General features: G+C 38.6%; 1 long non-coding RNA gene across 3 annotated transcripts in view; it reads left to right on the top strand.

Annotated features, from left to right (window-relative positions):
• Positions 1-25,869, top strand: part of LOC132679430 (uncharacterized) — a 50,190-nt gene that overhangs the window by 15,879 nt on the left and 8,442 nt on the right. The window contains exon 1 of one of the 3 annotated variants that reach the window (XR_013552916.1): positions 22-154. The exons of 1 other annotated variant lie outside the window; for it this stretch is intronic. This is a non-coding gene — a long non-coding RNA (uncharacterized LOC132679430). Of the gene's footprint in view, positions 1-21; positions 155-21,674; positions 22,368-25,869 lie in introns of those variants that run through there. One more of the 3 variants, XR_013552918.2, reaches the window with a different exon arrangement.

The raw sequence follows: 25,869 nt of genomic DNA, 5'->3' as shown, positions 1-25,869 counted from the left end.
TTAAAGAAACCGGCCAACCACACTTGAGAGTCAAAGCGGTAGCGAGTTAGTGCGCCTGCGTGGTGTGTTCCGCAGTTTTTCCGGTCGGCGATCTCAGGAACCAAGAGTGGCAAAAACGAGCAGCAGGCGGAAGAAAGGAGGAAGTTTCTTGAAGGTGGGGTAGGAGGGAGAAGGTGGGAGAATGAGTTTTCTAGTGGAGTGAAAGGCAAGTAGTAGAAGTCACTGAGGGAGAATGTTGCGAGAAGACAGGGAAGGCGGGAGAAAACGAAATAAGGTGTTTTCATCACAAGTAGAGAGATGAATGTGTTCTCATATGAAATGTAGATGCAGGGAACTGGAACGATCCCTAGTTTTCTGCCACACGGGCCGAAAATTAATATTTTAGAAGTTCAGTGGCCCAGGACAAAATTGTGCACGTTGTGACCATATAGTATACATCTCTGGAGAACACTACAGTAAAAAGCATGTTCGCGCATTCTACATTTCCCTCTAAAAGTGCTCCAACGTGAAGGCATTGTTACTAATTTATTTAAGAAACCGAATACAAAGATGTGTGAGCCTCCGAAAACCGCCTCCCTATTACCGTGCCACAGGGTCTCTGTGTCCTCAGGGTGAAATTAGTAAGTATAAGGCAGATCTGCCACTGCTTGCGAAAAGATGGATTCAGGAAGAGGCTTCCACATAAGCACCGGATTGGGTTTTAGACTTGGCTCTGCTAACGAATTATGCGGTCGTCCTTGCCCAAGTAACAGCAACTTACCTGGATCTCAGTTTGCGTATATCCTGTCACAGGTATTTTGGGTATCGCCATATATTACTAGAAAACGTCACTACTATTTTACTGTAACTTATAACTTGAGGTTAGAAAAGAATCTATATACAAAATACCGACGAAAGCTATTTTTACAAAATTTCTAAATGGTTTTAGTTAGGCTTGTGATTTCTTAACTGAAGTATTGTGGGTTTGAAATCACTTGCAGTTTCAGCCTTTTTCTTCTGAAAAGTGAAGCATCTGTTTTCATTACGGCATACCCACACAATTACCTACAGATCACTCCCAAATGGTTAATATTTTATATACTGAAAGGTATTCTGGCCTGTTTGAAACTCCAGATAGTCAGGAATTAGGTGATGAGTGTCCCATTATTTTTAGGGGGGAAAATGAAAGTATCTTCCATACATGAAAACATGAAGGTATTGTGCGATTTGCAAACGTTAGACATTGAAATAATGAAAAACAGAATGGTGATTAGTGATAAATGAGGTATCATTAGTAAAGAATTTAAGAAAAATAATTTTGCTATATTTTTAAAATGAATAATCTGTAAGTTTTTCACCTCTTAGAGTGCTTATGTTTGAAAATGTTTATTAAACATTATATAGTAACAATTAATTTTATCATAAATACATTACAACTTTATGACCCTGTGTGGTTTCCAGTAAATTAATATGCCAGATAAATAGCAGATGTGTAGTGTTTATGTAGCATCACTTTGGTTTGAAACTTTTTTTACACGGGTCTTAAAAATGCTGTATTTTCTGTAGTCCATAAGGGTCACAAATGCTGAGAGAAAGCCTATGGATAAAAAGTCCAGTTAGTAAGACCAAAAAAAAAAAAAAAGAATTATATCCGGATGACCTTGGGATTATATGGACAGAGAGTTCAACACCTCATGAAGGAAAATTAAGTCCCATCAGGGGAAAAGGATAAATATAAACATCTGACAACTGAAAAACCAAGGTGTACAATGAGACCTTTAATTTCGATCAAAACCTCTCAAAGTGCTACTCATTTAAATGATACTCTATTACTGTTAAAAAGAGTCAACCAAAGTATGCTGGAATAGATACTCGTTTTATTCAATTAGTCCTGAATCTAAACCTTAAGGAGAAAACTACGTTTTGCTTTCATATGTAGTTCATTTAAGACTAGCTTATAGGCACGCCTGGGTGGCTTAGTCACTTAATCGACCGACTCTTGATTTCGGCTCAGGTCATGATCTCATGGTTCATGAGCCCAAGCCCTGCATCAGGCTCTGCGCTGATGGTGCAGAACCTGCTTGGGATTTTCTCTCTCCTTCTCTCTCTGCTCCTCTCCCCTCCCACTCATTCTCTCTCTCTCTCTCTCTCTCTCAAAAATAAATAAATAAACATTAAAAAAAAAAAAAAGGCTAACCTAAAATTTTTTATATCTCCCAGCCCAATCATGAGCCTCCCTCTTGTTAGTAATCCAGTTGCCTGTATCCAGAACAACAGATAAGATTAATCAAGAACAGGACCAAAAAGAGAAAGCAGTATCCCTAGACATCTGACATCCTGGGAGTTACTTTTTGTTAGTAGAAACCAATGTGTATAAAATGGGTCTCTCTGGAAGCAGAATCAGGACATAACTCATCTCCCTTTGTATTCTGTATTCTTTTGTTAACCTGAAGAATCAGACTCATACTAGGATCTGAGGATACTAAATTTTCACTTTCCTGTGAATGGCCCATGGAAAATACTACTTTTAACCTAATGTGATATGAACTTTTATTTACTTTTATTTTTTATTGATTTACATTCCTGAGTTCCAAAAGTGTCAACTAATTAGTAATATATGTTGAATAGATCATTCTAGGATTTTCCAAGACAGAAAAAGACATAAATCATGGTCTCTCCTTACAAGTAAACTGAATAGGTACAGAGCTTTAATTATAAACCTGAAACAATTAGTACATGGAAAAACAATAAATATTCAAATTTAAGGAAAGATAAATGATGTTAAAGTATTAGCTCATTTAACACTATAGATTACAAAGGGTTACCCATATTTCTTTTTTTGTCTTCTAAGTTATTAAGACAGACATTTTAAACTCCCATTTGTTAAGGGATGGGGGAAAAAAAATCATATACAATTGACTTGTTAATTGAGAAGCAGTACAGGATCATGATTAAGAGGACTGACCCAGGAACTAGCCTGTCTAGATTTTGATACTGTGTAACCAAGTGGATTGCATAACTTTACCTCAGTTTCCCCAACTGTAAAATTGAGAAGATGTTACTTACCTCATCACATTGTTGGGGGACTAAAAGTAATTCTTATAAAACTTGGCATAAAATAAAGCACTTAATAAATATTAGTTATTATTACTCAAGGATATACATCACATAACCTTTCAGTCCCGAAGCTTGTTTTCCTACAATAGTTTGTTCACTGCCCTTTTTTCTGATTGGCCAAACTGAAGGGTTGCACATTTTAAGTGCTTGAGGAAGAGGGATATGTATTGGAATCTTGGAAGGTTTTTTTTTTTTTTTTTTTTAAATTTTTTAATCTTTATTTTTGAGAGAGAGAGAAAGTGGGGGAGCAACAGAGAGAGAAGGAGAGAAGGTGCTGTCAGCACAGAGCCCAATGCAGGGCTTGAACTCAAGATCTGCAAGTTCATGACCTCGAGCGAAGTTGGATGCTCAACTGGCTGAGCCACCCAGGCACCCCGGAATCTTGGAAGGTTTTATGAACAGCATAAGACTTAAACTGGGGCTTGAAAAAAAGTACAAATACACTTTAGGAAAATTAATCTGACATTATTTATTTAGTGGTGGTAGGAACTAAGGATAAGAAGGCTAACAAGAATCCAGGTGTGAATATCTGATTTATAGCAGAAGGAATAGGAAAGCAGAATAAAGATCATTCAGAAATAATGGTTAAGAAAGACAGTGGGGCAGACAGCATATCGTGGGCTGCACTGTGACAGTTTTTGGTGAAGTGAAAGGATGGCAAGTGTAAGGAGACCCAGGAAAACAGGACTGCTAGGTAATAAAGTGGATGGTCCAGTCTGTAAAACTGTGTACATGTAACACTTGTTGCTTACCAGCTAGTGGTGAGGCTACAGAACGTACTGGTCACTCTGAAAATGGCAGTCACTTCACCTTAAAGGTCCAGTGGCGAATCAATGTATCTCAGGAGGTTCACTATTTGCCTTCATGAAGGATAATATACGTTAATAAAATACTTATGTATGCTTTTATGCATTCTTTACATTATTTTTATTTTGGAAACCTAAATAGTAATAGAAACATTTTAGTTACAGTGTGCTATAATTATATTCCTATAAACATTACATTTTAATTATAATTATATTTATATATATATATTATAATTATATTCCTGTAAATACTACCTTTTAAAAAATAGCTCACTGGGGGCGCCTGAGTGGCTTAGTCAGTTAAGCATCCAGCTTCTGCTCAGGTCATGATCTCATGATTTGTGAATTCCAGCCCTGCACTGGGCTCTGTGCTGACAGCTCAGAGCCTGGAGCCTGCTTGGGATTCTGTGTCTCTCCCCCCACTCCTGCCCCTCTCCCAATCGCATGCTGTCTCTTACAAAAGTAAATAAACATGAAAAAAAAAGTTCTCAATGTAACAGAGCTTAAGGAAAACATAGATCTGGGAAGGACCACTCAAAACTTGACCTGATGAGTAATAGTTCCCTGACTGCTCTCACTGAAATCACCTGGGGATCTTTGAAAACTGATGCCCGGGAACCACCCCCAGACATTCCGAATTAAATGGAATAAAGGGAGAGTCTGGGCATCCAGCCTCTCCCAAAAAGCTCCCCAGGTGACTGCAACATGAAGCAAAGTTTGGGAACTACTGAACTGCAGCATTAACAGGGACAATTCCTAACAAATAAAAGCCGTCGTTACTTATTTACCTTTTAAAAGAGTTGAAGTTAGCTTGAAAAATGAGTTTGTGGAAGAGTTGATACTGCTGACTGATTGAAACACGAGCAGGCAGTAGTTATCATCAGAGGTTGCAGGTAGAGAAGCAGTTGCAAACTTTGCACAAAATGTAGCAATGCCAGAGATGGATAGCTCTGATTCATGTCCTCTGTGGCTTTTGCACAAAGATCTAAGAGAACTGCAAACTAAGCACTATCAAAATGGAAAACAGGGTTGAGCTAAGCCAAAGGAAGAATGGGATGCCACACAATGAAATGTCATTTGGGTACTGTCTTCTTCCAGGCCTGGCGTGATCATGGTGGAGTCAGCTGCGTACTTTGCATTCAGCTGTTGTTTCTTGGTAGCACAAGACATAAAGTGCTAGGAAAAATTAAGTATGAACCAACCCGCCTTCTGTGTCATTCTAACATTTCCCCCCTATTTAATAATCACATGAGCTGATTTGCATTATACAAAACAGCGCTATAGCACAACAGACTGTTACTGTTCCACTGAGAATATGGGCTTTAAATGTGGTTAATCTGCCCCTATTCTCCCCTCCTGTGGTTCATCCTCCCTTTTAGTAGCAGCTACCTTTTTGGGTAGGAAGGTCTACAACCTCTGACTCTGTCCTAAGAGGATGTTTGAATTTGTACAGTGTGGGGTGACTTTATTTAAATAGCGAGAGTAGGACTAATCTAAAAATTTTTTTTTTTTAACGTTTATTTACTTTTGAGACAGAGAGAGACAGAGCATGAATGGGGGAGGGTCAGAGAGAGAGGGAGACACAGAAGCGGAAGCAGGCTCCAGGCTCTGAGCTGTCAGCACAGAGCCCGATGCGGGGCTCGAACTCACGGACCGTGAGATCATGACCTGAGCCGAAGTCGGATGCTTAACCGACCAAGCCACCCAGGCGCCTAGTAGGACTAATCTAAATGGAACACGCATGCCTGAGCCATTTAATATCTTTTTTTTTTTTTTGTATAAATTGCCATCTATGTGTTATCACCATCACAAAGCAAGTTAAGAAACATTATTTTAAGTTGAATGCATCCACTTGCATTTTTACTTTTGCTAATATTTAAAGCTCAGTGTCTTTAGTGGCTTGGATTGCAGTATAGGTAAAATTATATTTTCCTTTTCACTGGGATTTGGCATGACAAAATTGAAAAATCATATTGAAGGCAGACATTACTTTGACTTAGGTGTCTATAATCTTTCACGTGAACTCATTCCTGAATGGCATAATCCACACTGAAGGAATAGATTGATGTAGATTTGTTGTGACATTATATTGCAAGAAAGAGCAAATGTAGAGGCTCCTGGCTGACTCAGTCTATAGAGCATGCCACTCTTGATCTTGGGGTTGTGAGTTTGAGCTACATGTTGGGTGAACAGATTACTTAAAAAAATCTTAAAAAAAAAGAGATCAAATTTGATGTATTGGTATCCTTGGGGAAAAATACTGAAGTTAGGCTATGAGGGAAGAATAATACGAGAAAGTACAGAAGATAAATGGAGTGGTAGAGGGAAGTATTTGAATTATATTGACAAAAACTAAGCATGAGTAACCTTCAGTTACTTTTGGGAAGCAAATGCTGAAATTACGTTAAAATATGTATTGGGTAGTTAAGCCACACTTAACTGGGTGGCTCAGTTAAGTGTCCAACTTTGGTTTCAGCTCAGGTCATGATCTCATGTTTTGGGAGTTTGAGCTCTGCACTGACAGTGTGGGGCCTGCCTGGGATGCTCTCTCTCCCTCTCTCTCTGCACTTCCTATGCTCGTGTTCTCTCTCTCTCACTTGCTCACTTTCTCAAAAATAAATAAATATTTTTTAAAAATATGTATTGGGTAGAGGGGTGCCTGGGTTGTTCAGTTGATTAAGCGTCCATCTTTGGGTCAGGGCATGATCTTGTGGTTTGTTGGTTCAAGCCCTGCGTCAGGCTCTGTGCAGACAGCTTAGAGCCTGGAGCCTACTTCAGATTCTGTGTCTCCCTCTCTCTCTCTGCCCTCCCCCATTTGCATTCTGTCTCTCTCTCTCTCTCTCTTTCAAAAATAAATAAACATTAAAAATTTGTTTTAAAAAATATGTATTGCTGGGGCACCTTGGTAGTTCCATTGGTTAAGCATCTGACTTCAGGTCATGATTGATTTGTGAGTTCAAACCCCATGTCAGGCTCTGTGCTGACAGTGCAGGCCTGGAACCTGCTTTGGATTCTCTATCTCCCTTTCTCTCTGCCCCTCTCCCACTCAGGCTTTGTCTCTCTCTCTCAAAAATAAATAAACAGTAAAAAAATTTAATACAAAAAATACGTATTGTGTAAAAAAAATGAAAAAAGAAATCAATGCTTTCTTACTGTTTTTGAAAAGTTCTCATTATTTTTATATCTAAGCTATATTACTCTCCCACCACCCCCCCCCCCACCTTTTTTTCAGAGCATGGATCTAGATTTTTAGAGCTGGAAAGAAATTTAGTAATTTCCAAGTCCATGGTTCTCATCTTAATGGATAAGGAAATTGTCCCAAAGAAGCTCAGTGACTCTCTCGGGTTACATAGCAAGGCTTACAGAGTGCTTTCTAGATTCTAGATCAGTAACTTGACAATAATTAGTAATAAGTTGTTCTACTCGCAAGACAAGATTTGAATCTGTACATATAAATGATCAGCATGTATCCATAAATATGTCATTGTCTGCCTTTGTATGTAGACTTTTTTAAAGATCAGAAGGAACAGATATCCAAGAGTACTCAAAGGCAGTCTGACATATTTGAGATATCAATACCACTGGGAAGGCTAGGAAAAACAAATAGGATGTTGTGTTAGGCAGAAAACAACCCCACTCTACCCCAAAGATGTCCACCTCCTAATTTCTGGAACATGTGATAATGTTACCTTGTATGACAAAAGAGTCTTTTCAGATGTGAGTAAGGTTAAGGACCTTGAGATGAGGAGAATATCCTGGATTATCCAGGTGGGCCCACTCTAATCACTTGAGTCCTTAAAAGTGGAAGATGGAGGGAAGGGAGTGGATCTGAGAGATGTATGCAAGGACTGGTTCCACTGCTCATGGTTTTGAAGTTGGAGAAAGGGGGCCATGAACCAAGGAATATGGTCATCTTTAGCTGGGCACAGTCCTTAGTTTACAACCAACAGGAAAACAGGGACCTTGGTCCCACAAAGGCAAGAAACTGAAATCTGCCAGCAGGCCTGGTGGGAAGGAAATGGATTCTCCCTCAGAGCCTCCAGCAGGGAACACATTCTGCCAACACCTTGATTCAGTCCAGTCAGATATCTCCATACCAGACTTCTGACCTATAGGTCTGTGAGACGATAGTTCTGTTGTTTAAGTCACTGAGTTTGTGATAATTGTTATATCAGCAATAGAAACTAAGGGAGATATGCAGTGTCTTAATTTATTATCTTCCTGGATTTTGACTAAACAAAGTTATTAGGAAAAATCAGCTGTACTACACCTTAGAGATTTAGAGCATATTTGATTTTGGAGCACTTATAAACAACTTAGGTACTGTTGTTCATGGCCATCTTTCTCTGTCTTTCAAAGTCCATTTAAATTCTAAACTTCTCCCCAGAATTTCCTCCATAGTGGAATTAAGTAAAACATGGGTTTCTTCAACCCAAATTACTATTTACTCATGTGCGTATTTCTGACTCATCATACTGTCATTATCATAAGGTGGAGGGCGAGGAGTGGTACATAGTCAACCTTTACTTCTCGATCAGGCAGTCACAGTCTTCTCAGCTTTCCATCTCTCCTGTGAACATGTTCCATGGTTTTAGTTTCTTTGGGTTTTGTCTTGCCCAAGGTCATTTTGTTAGTAAATCACAGAGCCAGTTTTGGAACCTAGGCAGTCAAGCTCCACTGTACTACACTGCAGTTTTAATGTTGTCTAAAGGAAATGCCCAATAGAATGAAGAAATATGCTATAAACAAAAGGTCATTTAAGGTTAATGGCCCAGATGTGGGCACTTGTGACTCTTCCTTCAAATTTCTGGTTAGGACACTTTAAAAAAATTATTCAACAGTAAGTTCCTCTGCTGCATTAATTATATATATTTTTCTATATTCATCTCTTTCTATTCAATTCATCTGTATTATTACTATTAAACTTTTCTAACAGTGGCTGGCAAACTATAGCTCTCAGACCAAATATTTTTGTTAATGAAGTTTTATGGAACAGCCACACCTACTGATTTATATGTCTATGGCTGTTCTTCAGGGACAATGGCAAAGTTGAGTAGTTGTGAAAGAGACCATATGGCCCACAGAGCCCTAAAATATTTGCTGTCTGTCTCTTTTGCAGAAAGTTTGCAGATCTCTGTTCTCTAATGTCAACAAATGAGATTTTTAAAATTTTTATGTCAATATTACCAAATTGTCCTTTTACAAAATTCGCACACTTCCCAGCAGGAATATGAGATGATTCATCATCCTACCCAGTCTTAGGTATCACCATGATGCCCATTTTGACCAACTTTAAGATATGGTTCCTCCATTTTTCTGAATTTAATAATTTGTACCATGAATAACAAGAAACAAACAAAACTCAGGTTAGACTTCAGAGGTATGTGTGCGTTTTTTCTTCCATTTCTCCCTTCCTTCCTATTGTTGGAGTTTCAGGCCAGAATTGTAAAACATTTTCCAAGTCATTACCCCGTGTGATGACAAAGCATGTAATGGGATTTTTCATGCATAAGAAATAGAAAATAATAAAGAATGACCTTTATTTTTATTTTAACATATGTATTAGAAACTGAATTAAAAACCACACACACATCATAATACAGTGGATTAAAGGAAATTATCAGCAGAGAGGTTTTTTTTTTTTTTTTGGAAACAAAAAGTGGTAATTCAAATTAAACACAACTCTGCATTAGGGATATTAATCTTTGTGATTTTGTTTTGTTTTGCTTTTTCGCTATTCAACATCAGAAGGTGTTAGATAGAGCTCAGTATATCAGGTACTTTTTTTTTTTTTTTTCCTGGTCTTTGATTCAGCAAGGGAGCCTGAGTCTCTGCTTATAACCACCTCACACTTTGAATTGGGACCTACAGAGAATGCACTCTTGAGATCACATCAGTTGCAGCAGGAGCAAGTTCATAAAGGAGCTATACCATTGATGCTACTGGTAACATCAGCTTCCATCTGTAATGTTTGGCAGTGATGTCAGGATTCTAACTGACCCAGCTTTGCTGTGTCCTTAGGACATGCTGCAAGGCTGTGGAATTTCCGACTCTTTCTCCAGCCTGTCTCACAATTATGTTGCTACTGAATATCCTTTAATAACCCTTTGCTGCTTAAACCAGCTTATGTTGATTTCTGGTTTCAAGCTGACAAGAATTCTGACTGTTGAAATGTTCTGGAAGTGTAGTGTTAGCAGTGAGCTACCGAGACCTTGAAATATTCTTTTGCTTATTTCTACCTTTCTTTTAAGGTTGTTTATTTATTTATTTTACTAATCTTTACACCCAACATGGGGCTCGAACCCATGACCCCAAGATTAAGAGTCACATACTCCACCAACTGAGCCAGCCAGGTGCCCCTTTTCTACATTTTTTTAAACTAAAAAAATTTAAAACCTGTTTATAGGAGCTTACTTTAAAACTCTAAATTTTTGTATCATAAGTTTATTAATTACAATGTTATTTCTGCCACATGGTATAACTTTTTAAGTTTATTTTGAGAGAGAGAGGGTGGGGGAGGGGCAGAGAGAGAATCCTAAGCAGGCTCCATACTGTCAGCACAAAGCCTGATGTGGGGCTTGAGCCCATGAAACGTGAGATCATGACCTGAGCCAAAACCAAGAATCAGTCGCTCAACCAACTGAGCCACCCAGTGCCCCTAAATATATTTTCATTAAAACCTTGGTGCTGCAGATTTGACTTATAAGTTTACAGCAAAGCCCATTACCAGACCCATCAGCTGACTTTCTTTTCAATTTAAATAAATATGTTACCATGAATTCTGTGAGAACTGAACATCCCTGCAGTATGGATATGTTGTGGATCTAAAGTCCTGGTCACTCCACCTGGGCCAACTTTATGTCCTTCTAGCTCAATTTCTGGATACATAGGTATATAATAACCATTTTCCAGTTCTCTCAAAACTATTTCAGTGTGCTCCAGTCACTTTCAGTTGTTGATATGTGCATTTCTGTGTTTGAGGGCTTTTTCTGGAACGCTGTCTGTATGGTGATAGGTTGGAAATGCTAAGAACTTAGCAACCCCAGGAACCAGTCTTCAGTCCATGACTGACAAAGTGGGTTTCTAATACCTCAGCCCCTTCATCAAGTTGGGATAATTCAGTTGGTATATCTCCTGTCATTCAATACAGTAGCCGGATTAATAGCGCACCTTTCATTGGCTGCCTTCCTTTCCTTGTAATGCTTTTCTATCCCCTTATTGGGGATAGAAGTAGTTTATTCCCTAAATAAACTACTTGCACTTGAATTCATGCCTCAGGGTCTGCATTTGGGAGAACCCAAACTGAAATCATGAATACTTCTTCCTTTCAAAGGGGTCTATATCTTCCTTGAGCTTGAGAATAGCTGTAGCCTAACCACAGTGCTTGTCATCATCTGATTCCACCTGATCGTCTTTTAGATGATGCAAAGGACAGGATGGTCTTCTATTCAGGCATCTTTAAATATCCCTAGGTAAACCATCACTACTGTCGCCAAAGTTGGTCTGAAGTGGGAAGTTTACTCAAAAATGAAATATCTGTGTATGGTACCTTAACTGGGTAGCTGCATTGAAACCTCAGGCTCAGTGCTGTATTAAGAAATGAGTACAGATGGGGTGCCTGGGTGGCTCATTCGGTTAAGCGTCCAACTTCAGTTCAGGTCATGCTCTTGCGGTTCACGAGTTCAAGTCCCATGTCGGGCTCTGTGCTGACAGCTTGGAGCCTGGAGCCTGCTTCATATTCTGTGTCTCCCTCTCTCTCTGCCCCTCCCTGACTCGTGCTGTGTCTCTGTCTCTCTCTCAAAACGTTAAAAACATTAAAAAACATAAAAACATTAAAAAATTAAAAAAGAAATAAGTGCAGTAATTACTCAATTATCTGACAATGGCTTAGGAAAAATTTATGGTATTAGACTCTTGACTCTTGATGAAGGGATATCCCTCATCAAGCCTGAAATGGAAAAAGAAAAAAAAAAAAAAGAGGCAGAGAGTGAGTCCACAGTTCAGAGCTGTTCTCTTGCTCATTCCTTCCTTGGGGAGAGTGATATTCCCAAAGCCTGGATATGCCTCCTGATTGCCAGTGACTAGTCTCTGTCCTAATCTCATGTATACCTTTTACTTCTCTTGCTTACTGGTTCAAAGGCAAACCAAAGTGAAAGTACCATTGAAGAGAGCCCAGGTGGCCAGTCAGTTGAGCATCCCAACTCTTGATTTTGGCTCAGGTCATGGTCACAGGGTCAGAAGATTGAGTCCCTTGTCGGACTCCATGCTGAGCAAGGAGCCTGCTTAAGATTCTCTCTCTCTCTGCCCCTTTCTCTCTCTCTCTCTCTCTCTCTCTCTCTCTCTCTCTCTCATAAATAAAAAAATAAAATAAAAATAAGATAGTAAAAAACCAAAAACAGTGAAAGCACCATTAAGTGAATCCGAGTGGCCATTCTGACCCATCCCCAAACTCTGGCCAGCGTGCAGTCTGGCCATAGGTAGAGTGCTACCAGTAAGCCTGGGTATCTCCCAAACATTGGGCTCTTCAGGTAAACATTTGACAAATCTAAGCTCACCTTCCTCTTCAACACCACAGTCAACTAGTTATGACATTGAGAAGCCTGAGCCAAACTGGCTGTTTGGTGATTTAGGTGGTAGAGATGAAGGTTTGAGCCACCTGTGCCTCTTTCCTGAAATAACTGGGTGTGAGATGTTGAGTTTGCAAAAGGCTTCTCAGGTTTTTGTTGGGATGGTGACAGTGATGAGACTGGCCTTGTTATATTCCCCCTCTGAGTTCTGAGATCTCTTTATAGACCTTTCCGTTTAGAAGAATGTCTTAGGACAGAGTCTCCACAAGCACAACTTGAAGGAAGGATTTATTTATATGTCAATGGTTTACTAAGGAAGTGTTCCTAACAGGAATCCGTAAGGAAGCGAGGAAAGCAGGAGAAGAAGTGGACCCAAGCACAGGTACATTTGCAGGCTAGTTCTCACCAAAGATGGTTTGAGTCTGGCCCACTGGAAAATGTTGATGTGTGAGTTGGCACTGTGCAGTTTTATCCTCATCCGAGGCAAGGGACCTGGGCTTCTCCAACTCCCTGTCTGGTCCTTAGGAAGGGCTGCCTTGAGTGGGGGCAGCAGACTTCTAGCTCACTGTAAGTGAAGGCAAAACCCAACTAGCCTAAGGGTAGGCAGTATTCTGGAAAAGAGTACAGGTCCTGACCTCTGGAATAAATGGTTTTGAAGACAGGAGAGAGGTGCCCAAGTGAGTATAAAAGCAATCCAGGTCAAGTCCGTAAAGCTCCCACAGAAGAGCAAGGGAACTTTATTCATAGGACTCCTTATTAAGTCACATTTCATTGGTCAAAATGTGATTGATACATGTGCCTCCCTGAACCAATCAGTGTGGTTAGGTGCAGGATACTCTGCTGAACTTAACCAACCTGGGGATGGGATCTATGCTCAAACCACATGGCTGCTTTGTACTGGGATGGGTGAGTTCTGTGATAGAAAATGTTTGGACAAAAGGAGAAATGAATCCTGAGGAAGCAGCCAACAAATATCCACTTTTCCCTAAGAGCTATTTGAAGCTAATGCAACAAAGCTCCAAAGCTCTAAGCAGCTCATAAATTCAGTTATATCAAGTTGAATCATATTCCCTATATATAATACCTATAGTATCTAAAATGTTACTAAACATTTTTTTTTTCCTTTTGCATTTGCTTGAAGTTTTTAATATAACCATGAACCTAAGTTTGGAAATAAAGATTTAAACATAAGCATTTGCAATTGCTGTCCCTTTAGTGAGAAGTCCTAAAAATCTGATGGCTCAGAATACATTTGTTTTTTCTAGGGACCCCTGGCCACAAAATTTCTGAACAGAAAGCATAACATAGGGCTTCTGCTAACTCAGGACAGAGACGTTTTTCTGAGGCTTTTCTTTCTGTGTTGTCTGCACATAATCAGCTCCCCTATACATTTTCAAATAGTCTCTGAAGATATACAGGTTGTATCTTTCCCATAATTCCTTATTCTTTTGTTTTCCTTAATAATTACTTTCAAACATTTCCATGCTTACCGTGATACACACATTGAGAATGAGCTGTGCAAAATAAATATTTTGTTTTAGGTCCAAAAGAACTAGACTTTTTTATGTCTGAGAAAATATTTCAAAACTTACCACCTACACAGCAATAAATCATTTAATGATAACCCTTTAAGTGTACCATTAGAACTCGTCTAGAATTTCATGAAAGACCTGCCAGGTTATTTCCATGGCAATTGGTCTAATTTTAGAGATATTATCCTAAGGAGCATTCCATGTTGTTTAAAAAAAAAAAAAAAAAATCAAATGAGTAAGTTTGAAGATCTGATTGGCATTATTCGATGATTCCTGAATCAGGCAGCATCCCATCTAGCGAACAGAAGAGAGCTCTGAGTTGTATGAAATGGTTAAGTTTTTACAGGCAGGAGGGTAGGACCAGAAAGGCAAAAGAATGGATTATTTCAGGTGGTTACCTTCCCTTAGGTGCAGGCCAGTGGGTCTCATCAGGCAGATTACTTCACTAGTGCTGACCAGGAAATTCCAGACTATTAAAATTCCACTCCTGGAAGAGGCTGTAACTGTAGGTAGGTTACATATTAAGTTGTGGGGCATAGCAAGTGACTCCACTTTGGGCTTGTTGTTTCTTTTTAACAATGTAAACAATTCATATTTACTACAATTTTTTGAAAAAAAACTTTTTTTTTTTTTTTTAAGTTGAGCTAGCATTCATATCAGGGTCTGCTGAATGAGAGCAGTGCTGATGTTATGCGTGGGTTATATTAGACCTTACATAAGGTACAAAACTATGTCATATTTTAACAGCTGTGACAGTAAGTGGGGGTATATATAGATGTACTAGTGAAGCAAATTATTGAAGAATATTATTTTTTATTCTTTTATTACTGGTCACTTTTACTTATGTTGAGTATAGCTTGGGTTGCTAATTAGTGGTAGTGATATAAAATATCTTTTACAAATTAGGTAACAACATGAGTTTATTTGAAAAAAAATAAAATAATGAAGTTATTTATATGTCTTTAGATGTTATCATATATATATTATATATATAGGTTGTATATATATGTAATAATATATATATATATAATATATATATATATATATATATATATATATAATATATATAGGTATGTTCTCACCTGTAATAACAATCATTGAAGGTGGTATAAGTATGACTGAAATTTAAGGAATGTCGACTTTGCCCTTCAGCATATGCTAATGGACTTGTAAATGCAAATGAAAGGTTATCTTCTATATGGAGGTGATCCTAGACTCCTCAGAGAACTCTGAAAGTTTAAACAATAACAAGTGTAGTGCATTCAGTGCAAAGAAAAGCAGAATCAGTTTATAGAGATGTATCTGCTCCTCGGCAGAAAGGTATCAACATTGTAAGGAATGGATAAGCACCTTAGAAGCAGGATGTTTAGAAGTAAAGGTGCAGGAAAAGGAAATTTGCCAGAGCCGACTTCACCTAGAGAAAGAATGTTCTATGAGGCTGATGTAAGAAGCCACTTGACAAGGATATTGCTATTGTCACGTGGAAGCTAGATTTCATGACCCATTCCAGTAATCTAAGTCCTTGTTCAGGCTGATCTATCTAGACTGCTTAGCAGTTACACTGCTTATAAATAAGGGAAGTGGCTCAAACAGCGTTCTATGATGAGCTTTGTTAGTATGGATCAGCTTCTTGAGAAGCTAATTATATTCCCATTGATGAGATTAAGTTTCTAAATCTGAAAGGTTCAAGGCCAACCTTGAACTGGACTGGGTGATTGCATGAACATGTGCGCTCACTTTGTGAGGATCTGGGTGAGCTCCACATCTGGAAAATCCCTACGTCTCAACAAGGCTTACCTGTTTTTAACTTTTTCACTTCTGCTGTTCATGTTATTTGTCATTCGAACCAAGTTCTTGTTATTTTATACCATATTAACATATGAGATAATTTGCAGATAATTCTCTTAAGGAAAAAAGATTTATTTGTTTCTCATTTTTGAAAATGTAAGGACTCAATGTTTTGCAAAAAATGTTGAGTTATTTGAGTATCCACCTGCCTGAAATTGAAGCATCAGACACATTAAATATTTCTCATTCAAACTGCTGTATATCTTTCTCTTTCTTCATTGCCAACTCTTTTGAATGAGCCATTTGCTCTCACTGCCTCCACTTGTTTAGTGCCAAGTTTCCTCTCTCCACCCCCCACCATCTGGTTCCCACCTCCATTATTCTGCTGAAACTCTGCAAGATTTCTGACTGATAGAGCTGCTTAATCCTCATGTCACTTGACTTCTCTGCAGAGTTGGATGGTCTGTTTTTATTTTATGCTTTGAAACATACCTCCTTTCCTTTCTGATGTCCAAGACCTACTGTCTCCTCTTAATTTCCCCCCTGACAGCGTATACTCCTTTCCTTCTTTTGGTGTGTTTCACTGTAAGCTTTTTTTGAAAAAGAAATAATACCTGGCAAATGAAGCTCATCTCTTTCCTATTCTTCTCCTCCACTCTATTCTCCTATTCTGAAGTTGTATTATTATTAACATGCTTTCCTACATTTGTGTGTCCACATACAGTATGTGTTAACTTTATGTTTTAAACTTTCACATACACAGAATCATAGCATCCTTTGTAGCTTGCTTTCACTGAACATTATTTGAGATTCACCTGCTTTGATATATCTAGATCAGTTAATTCACTTTAATTTCTCTGTGATCTTTTGTGTATGAATTAATGACAGTTTTAACGACCCTTTAAACACAGACTTTTAAAATTAAGACTTTATTGTTCAGGGCAGTTTTAGGTTCACAGCAAAATTGAGGGGAATGTGCAGAGATTTCCCATATACCCTTTATTCCTACACTTCCATAACCTCCCTCCTATCAACATCCCCACCAGAGTGTACATTTGTTACAGTTGATGAACCAACATTGACACATCGTAATCAACCAAATTCCAGTTTACATTACTGTTCACTTTTGGTGTTGTATGTTCTGTGAGTTTAGACAGTTGTATATTGACATGTATCTACCATACAGTATCATGTAGAATAGTTTCACTGCCCTAAAAATACTGTGTTCTGTCTATTCATCCCTTCCTCCCCGACCAACCCCTGTCAACCCAGTACTGACCTTTTCATTGTCTCCATAGTTTTGTCTTTGCCAGAATGTTATATAGTTGGAATCATACAGAATGTAGCCTTTTCAGATTGGCTTCTTTCACTTAGTAATATATATCTAAGTTTCCTCCATGTCTTTGTTGGTTTAATATCTCCTTCTGATTTAGTGCTGAGTAATACTCCCATTTCCGGAGTGTGCTAGAATTTGTTTATCCATTCACCTACTGAAGGACATCTAGCTTCCAACTTTTGACAGTTAAAAATAAAGCTGCTGCTGGGGCGCCTGGGTGGCTCAGTCGGTTGGGCGTCCGACTTCGGCTTAGGTCATGATTTCGCAGTCCGTGAGTTCGAGCCCCGCATCGGGCTCTGGGCTGACAGCTCAGAGCCTTGAGCCTGTTTCGGATTCTGTGTCTCCCTCTCTCTCTGACCCTCCCCTGCTCATGCTCTGTCTTTCTCTGTCTCAAAACTAAATAAATGTTAAAAAAAAAATTAAAAAAAAAAATAAAGCTGCTCTAAATATCTGTGTGCAAATTTTTGTGTGGACATAAGTTTTCAACTCCTGAATTCAAACTTCTAAGAGACTTGGTATTATTTTACATATTTTTAAGTGATTTCATCTATTCCCATTGTACCAGCTACCAGTTATAGACCAATGACTTCCATAACTCCATTAGCCTCAGAGATGATTTTGGGGATAATTTCAACAAGCTCCATGTGTATATTTCTTGTAGGTATTCAACTTGTCCAAAAATGACCATTGTTACTATTCCTGAAAGCTTTTACTTCTCTCATCCTTTTTCTCCTACCACAGTTGAGAAAACCAGTACTCTCCCAGTCACCAAAAATAGAAAACATGTTTTAACCTATTTCTGTCATGTTTTTTCTCATTGTCTATCTAATCCTGACTCTTTACACAATATGTCTCCTTTTTTTTTTTTCTTTTCTGTGTCTACCTCCATTGGCTTAGACCAAGCCTTTATTACTCTTACTGCACTAACACAATTTCTTTCCAAATATTTCCCATGCGTCTAATTTCCCCCATTCTTATTTATCCTTCATCATGCTGCCAGAGTTATCTTTCTAAAAAGAAGCTGGTATATTTTTCTGGAAAGGGATAGTAAATATTTTAGTCATTGTGGGTTATATGGTCTCTGTGTCAACTATTAATCCTACCATTGTAGCATACTAGTCACAGATAGGAATACATAAATGACTACTCCAATAAAACTTACAGAAGCAGTCAATAAGCTAGATTTGGCCCAGGGCTGTAGTCTGCTGACCTCTATCCTACAACATAACTTGGATCATGCATCTCCCCACCAAAGCCTTTCCATTTCCTACAGAACATAATATTCACTATCCTTCTGAATCTGGCATTACTAACTTAACCACTTATGATCAGTTGCCTCAAACTCTGAAGTTTCCAGCTATATTCTGATATGTTCCTTGGTATCCTGATCTCATGGCAATGGGAAAAATGGTTCAGAGGCAGTAGGCCTGGGGATTTGGTTGTGGGAGGATGAGAATGCTTCTGTCTGACAGTTCTGTATTCTCAATAAATTATGGGCAAGGATACCTGCTAAGAGATAAAGGTGGAATAGGGAGAGTAGAAGATAAATGAAAGAGAATCCAGATCAATATGTTCATCCTGGGGAACAGAAAAATAAAATTATTAGAGAAATCTAGCAAGATTTCTGGGTCATAGTCAAGATTGAAACTGTGGCCTGAGATTACGAATTTAAAGTGAAACTAGTTACATGATTTTGTAATCTCTGGTCACTAACATTTCTGTGCAAACAAGGAGAAAGTCTGAAGCCACAAGAGTTCATACATGGATTAGGGTTTTGTAGGGTGAGCTCAGTTGACGGAAAGAAGGAACTAAGAGTTGGAAGTATTTACAAAGGGTCATTATGTTGATAATGGAATCTGTGCTAAACAAGATGGGAAGTGATGACAGGAGGGGGCTGATGGATAATAAGAAAGGGGGGATGAGAGGATCAGATGTCCCCACATCATTGAAGAACTGTGTAATTGTATGGAAGTACTTGTGCCCACTGAATACATTGGAAGCTGCCCTAGGAAAGTTCGGTGTTTGGATAGGAATGTTTTGAAAAGGTTTGTATTTTTTAAGAGATGTAAAGATCCAAGGTATGACTGCATAAAGTGAGTAACTGAAGTGGAAAAGAAAAATGTCAGTGGAATATAGAAATCAGGAAACTGAGAAGTTGGAGCTTTTTGATGGGCCCCCCCCCACTTACGTATTGAAATCACCAAATATAAGGAAAGGAAACCAAAATTGGAACATTGCCAGGAACCAGAGGCTGGTGAAAGATGAGGTGTGACTAGGAGGTTGAGAAGAGTGTAAGAAGGTGCAGGAAACAGTGATACATCCAAATGACAGCATTAAAAGAACAGTGATTCTTGCAGGAGGAAAAGGGTGACATCATTTGGAAGTAGCAAGGGGGAGCAAGAAATACACCTACCTCGATCAACTCCATATAATCAGCTTCTGGCCCTGATGTTTGCTCAGGACCCAGGTAGGTTTCAAGTAAGGCAAGGAGGTGAAGGGAACACATATTTGAAGAATAGGAACGGCTACTTCAGATTGGGGTCGAAGGAGACACTGGAAGAATTTGTTTGGTAAGAGAGGGAAGTGGAGAGGATATACAGCTTGTGGGTTAAGAATTTTTGAGAAAGAATAACTTAGGCTGAGACTCCTGCTAATTAGTGAAGCATGATGGCATTAGTCCTGAGAGGTTCACCTTGTAATACTCTTGATAGTGTGTTGGCTCAGGACTAGTGGTTATTCTCAGTAATTGAAAGTTCTAGATTCATCTGCTACAATTAGCTCACTTAGCTTGGGCAAGGCTCTAAACCATTCAAAACCGCAATTTTCCCTCTATGCAGTGAGGAGTTGGTCTAAATAATCTCTTGAACTTCAGGTATTTAATTTATTTGGGTTGGGGGAGACGGGAGAGGGAACAAGCAAGGGAGGGAGGGAGGGAGGGAGAGAGAGAGAGAGAGAGAGAGAGAGAGAAAATCCCAAGCAAGCAGGCTCCATGCTCTGTGTTTGTTTGTTTGTTTTTTTGCATTTATTTATTTTTGAGAGACAGAGAGAGACGGTGTGAGCAGGGGAGGGGCAGAGAGAGAGGGAGACGCAGAATCAGAAGCAGGCTGCAGGCTCCGAGCTGTCAGGACAGAGCTGGACCTGGGGCTTGAACCCATGAACCGTGAGGTCATGACCTGAGCCGAAGTCAGACGCTTAACCGACTGAGCCACTCAGGTGCCCCAACCATGCTCTGTGTTTAGACACCAGGTTAAATCTCAGGACCCTGAGATCATATCCTGAGCCAAAATCAAGAGTCGAATGCTTGACTGACTGAGCTACCCAGGTGTCCCAAACTTAAGGCATTTTAAATATCTGAAAGCAAAGAAATAGGGTCATGGCACTCATGAGTTTGCAGTATTAGAAATAAATATTTATTCTGCAAATCAGTGATGTATCAAGAGTGAATATTAGGAAGAAAGAAATACCGGAGAGTTTATGCATCTGCTACATTTGGCTTCACAGTAAGTTAATGATTTCAACAAACTAGAGATAAGTGACAGAACAGTTCAGAATGTATATTTTAGAGCTATTTGGTAATGCCTTCCTGCTAAAGCAAATACACTTTGTTAACTCATAAATATGAAATAGTGATAGATTTATGATATCTCAAATCGTAGGTAGTAATTAAAGTTGGAACTGAATCACCAGCCCTTATCTCATCCTCTTCCCATTTTTATTCCCCTCCTTATTCAATTTGTGTTATTAGTTGATCATATTATTGTTATAATAGCATGATGCATGAATGAGACCGTTGAATCATAATTGGTGAAGGCAATGAGTTAGTGAGGAGGTTTATTCAATCAAGAATGAAAATGCTTCTTCACAAGTTTTTAATTTTTAGACTAATTTCCTACTAACCTACTTAGTGGAATTGTTGGATCAATTCAGTCAACCCTGTAACCATGCTAATAAGCCTACTGGTTAAACATTGTATTTCAGTCCGTATTGGAGAACAGCTTTGGATCCAATTAGATGACGGATCTTATCAGGTGAGGACTTTGTCCTGCTGTCTTGATATTTAGCTGAGTTTGGTGTCCTGGTATGTGTTTTGTTGAATGGCTTAGACTCTTCAAAGAGAGAGGTCTCTAAGAGAAAAACCAGCAAAGTTTGAGCTTGGTTGGGAAAGGACATTGCATAAAATCAAAGGCAGGTAATATGGACATTACATATTCCTTATTTGCAAATAAAAATGATATATATTTGAGCTATAAATCTTATAATGTGAATTAATTTCAAATAGAGGCAAAATGTTAAGAACTGGAATATTTCACTAGTTTAAAAGTGTATATGTATAAAATTGGTATAGAAGTTTCTTATAATATTGAATGTAATTTAAATGTTTGTATCTGAGAAATAGGGCATATTTGCTTATTTCATACTAGGTATTGCACCTACAGTTTGGGTAATTGGCCACTAGATGGCAGAACTGTGATGTGCAAGTAGGTCAGAAGACCTAAAGGGGCATTCTGAAAATAAAATAAAAAATAAAATAAAATAAAATAAAATAAAATAAAATAAAGGGGAATTCTGTAGGCTTAGATAATTTAAAGAGCCAGCACATGGAATTCCTTGAAATACAGTTTAAATGCACAAGTTAAGCAAATACTGGTAAGATTTTTATAAATGAATATTATATGATCTAGGTCATCAAAGAGTTGATAGTTCAAGATAGGTGTGAGGTTTTTATGTTTTTTAAAGCACTGTAATAGAATGTGATAAATACCATTACAGATTTTTTTATGTCAAAGTATAATGGGAACATGGGGACTGTTAGAATTAATTCTACTTGTAATGGTGATGTTGAGACAAGGAGTTCTTGGAAAGGTATAGAGAATGTAAAAGTCAGAGAGGAGCATGTCTTCTAAAAAACAAAACAAAAAACATAATCTAAAACAAAAAGTATAAAAATAACATCTTTTATGGATAAAGTGGCAAAATAAAATTTAAAATAAGATGAAAAAACCCAAAAAAACTAATTCCTATGTAATCTTTACTTCTGATCCAGTGATCACAACCAGGGACAATTTGCCTCCCATAGCACATTTAGCAGTGTTTGTAGATATTGTTGATTGTCACAATTGGGGAGGGGGTGCTACTGGAATCAAGTGTATAAAGGTCAGGGATACTGCTGAGCAGCCTACTCTGCACAGGACAGGCTCCACAAGAAAAATACTACCTGGCCCAAAACAGTGACAGTGCCAAGGTATTGTAAATATAGGTAAATAAATCCAGAGGTTTAAAATTGGACAGTAGAACACAGGTGAAATTCAGTATTTAGGAACAAGTTCAGTTTGGAACATGAAAACTAGAATTTTTATTTCAAGAACAAGAGCAGATGAGATCTGGTGTTTGGCAGGGGGGAGGCTGGAAACAGCACCTTGGATTAAAGATATTTGGGCAAGACTTCTCAACCACAGTTGGAGCTAGGACAACACAGGCTTGATTTTGCCCTGGCAAATAAGGGCCAGGGGGTGGAGTGGCCAGAGTCAGCTCCGTGGAACATGCACAACAGGGTTCAGATCTAGGCTTTGGCATTTATTAGCTGGGTGACTCATCTAACTTCTAAGGTTCCATTCCTTTAAAATGGGGAAACTTATTGAAAGGATTAGAAATGTATGTTAAGTACCTACGGCATAAAGGTGCTGCATAAATGGTATTTAACATTATTGAGATACCGTACCAGTTCTCTCTCATTCCACAGTTGTCTTCGCCCCTTCTGGAAAATTACTCAGGATACAACTATATTTCATAACTTCGAAAATAGAAAAACATATGAATTGTGGGATGGGAAGAAGAAAAGTAAATGACAAAACACGAAACTTTTGCAAGACATCATTGGGAGAAGTACTGAAAGCTGAGTCAGAATCACCAAGCTCTCTGAACAGTATTGTTATCTGTTAGGAAAGAAATAGCTAATATTTCCATGAGGAGGAGAGGGGGTTCAGGGATGGGGGGTGGAGGGAGATGAGGCTGTGATTAGCCAAACACAGCCTGGCTAAATCCAACTGTGCTGTTCCTGCACCTACACATCTGAGTGGAATGAAGCCCACAACAGTGCTGACTACTGTCGCTTGCTGTCACTACCACTGTTCCTAAAGTAGGTGACATTGCCCTGCAGCGATGCCGATACCATATATCCCCAATCCATACTCTTCCTTGTTGATTACTTCATACTTTCTGCACCTCTCCTCAAACCTCCAAGGCCTTCTCCACCGAAATCACTCTTAGCTGATGACCCTGGTTCCTATTTCACTGGCAAAATAGAAACCTTCATAGGAGAACTTTCATGAACTCTCACACCTCATCTACTTACCTCCTGCATCTGTGTGCATTCGCTCTGCCTTCCTTTTCTGTTACTAAGCATGCACTTAAATTGTCTGTATTCTTAAATAAGGTCAGTTTCTCACTGTTGTACTATATTCCATCCCTTTTCACCACTAAAGGCATGATTCCAGCAATTCTTACCCATTCTTTTGGATCATAATTATTCCCTCTCTTTTGGGTTGTTACATCACCATACTAACTGCTGTTATATCTCCCATTAATTTTTTTTTTTTTTTTTTTTTTTTTTGCTATGCCAGCTTCATTTTGCTTCTTATATATAAAAAAAACTTTGGAATTCTCTATACTGAGAATTACAATCCATTAGGCTTTTATCACTGCTTCACAAAAACTGTTTTTCACCAGGACAATTTGTGTTGCTAAATTTGATCATGAGCTCTCACACCTCATCTCCCCTGAACTCTTAGCATTTGATATGGTCAGTTATATTTTCCTCCTTAAAACATTTTCTTGGTTTTCTAGCTTCCACACCTTGCTGGCTTTCTTTCTGCTTTGCTTGTTGCTTCTCAGTCTCTTGTTTTCCTTCTACATGCTCTCTTTCCCAACTTCTATATCTTGGAATGCCCTGTAGTTAGTCTTGAGACCTCTCCCTTGTCTATCTATGTTCAGTCTCTTCATAATTTTATTCAGTGTCATAGCTTTAAATACCATATGCTGATGACTCCCATATTTATATCTCTGGCTTGAACCTCTATCCTGAATTCAGGCTTATTGCTCAGACTTCTTCCTCAGCGTCTTGAGTTGCAGGTTTAATATCCATCTCAAAGTTAATGTGTCTAACACTGAACTCTACATACAAACTCCCAAACGTCCTCATCTCAGTTAATAGAAATGTAATTCTTCATTTGCTGAGGCCAAAACTTTGGAGTAATGCCTAACACCTTTCTCTTTTATTAAAAACATCTCACATCTGAAGTGTCAGCAGATTCCATTGTCTGACTCTATTTTCACTTATACCTCAAATCTGTCCAATTGGTCCATTTCTCCCTGCACCCTCACCCTCCCTGCCCCCCATACTGTTACCGTTCTGGTACAAGTCCTTCTTCTGTCACCTGGTATTGCAGTACAGTGATTGGTTGCTTTTCCTGAGTATTCTTTGGTCCTCTTTTCCCAATCTGTTTTTAATACAGAAGCCGGAATCATACTCTAAGATGTAGTCAGATCATATCACCCCTCTGCTAAAATTCTCCACTCACTTCCAAAAGAATCTGTGTGATCTAGTCCCCTATTAACTTACACCTTTACTATTATTCCCTTGCTCACCCAGCTGTAGCCACAATGGCCTCATCACTGTTTCTTGAATGCTTCAGTAACAGCCTTGCCTCAAGTTTTGTATACTTGCTGTTCTTTCTGCTTTTCTTTTAGATTCCCTTGTGGTTCCATCTTTTCCTAAGGGACTTTACTCAAATGCTGTCTTCTCAATGAGGTCATCTTTGGTTACTTAATCTAAAATTTGACACCTGTTTGTAAACATTTTCTCTATTCTCCTTTTATGCTTTAGTTTTTCTCAACTCTTAACACTCTCTAGATACTATATATTTACATTCTATGAATTTGTTCTGCTCATTGTCACTCTCCCCTCTCCAAGGGGACAGGGTTTCTTATCTATTTTGTTCATTACTATAATAGTGCCTAGAATAGGGCCTGCCACATAGTAAGTACTCAATAAATATTTGTTCAGTGAATTTCAAATGACTGTTGAGTGAACATCAAATGACTCTGATAACCCTATAACATCCACACTGGGGAGGAGGGTTAGAGTAGGCATGAAAAATTTTTACACAGTAATATTCAACAATGTAATTTGGCAAAAAATATCAAAAACACTTCCTCTCAGAATCACTAAAATTACTCAGAATCCTTCAGAGCCATAACTGATGGCAATTCTTCCCAGCATGGTATTGTCCAACGGCCTTGGGACAGCATCAGTCATCTGAAGGCTTGACCGGGAGCTCAGCCAGACCTCTCAGTCAGATCTCAGTTCTTTTTTTTTTTTTAATTTTATTTTTTATTTTTTAAAATTTACATCCAAATTAGTTAACATATAGTGAAACAATGATTTCAGGAGTAGATTCCTCAGATCTCAGTTCTTTTCACATCGTCCTCTACATTGAGCTTTAAGTTACTGTGACCAGATTCCAAGAGCAAGCATTCCGAGAAGTAAGAAGCAGAAGCTGTGGGGTCAGTTGAAGGCTAGACCCAGAATAGGCACAGAATAAGTTCTGTTTCATCCTATTAGAGCCATCATAAGCCCAGCCCAGAGACTGTGGAAGGGGGACTGCACAAGATTCATTAACTATCTACCACATTTGGGTACTTTCACTAGACACCTCTGAAACACTGAATCTCATTCCTTGTGCCCA

Source organism: Panthera onca, chromosome A2, assembly GCF_046562875.1.
Source record: "Panthera onca isolate mPanOnc1 chromosome A2, mPanOnc1 haplotype 2, whole genome shotgun sequence".
In the NCBI taxonomy this organism is placed as follows: domain Eukaryota; kingdom Metazoa; phylum Chordata; class Mammalia; order Carnivora; family Felidae; genus Panthera; species Panthera onca.
Note: the sequence above shows the minus strand (reverse complement) of the source record. Positions and strands in the feature narration are given on the sequence as shown.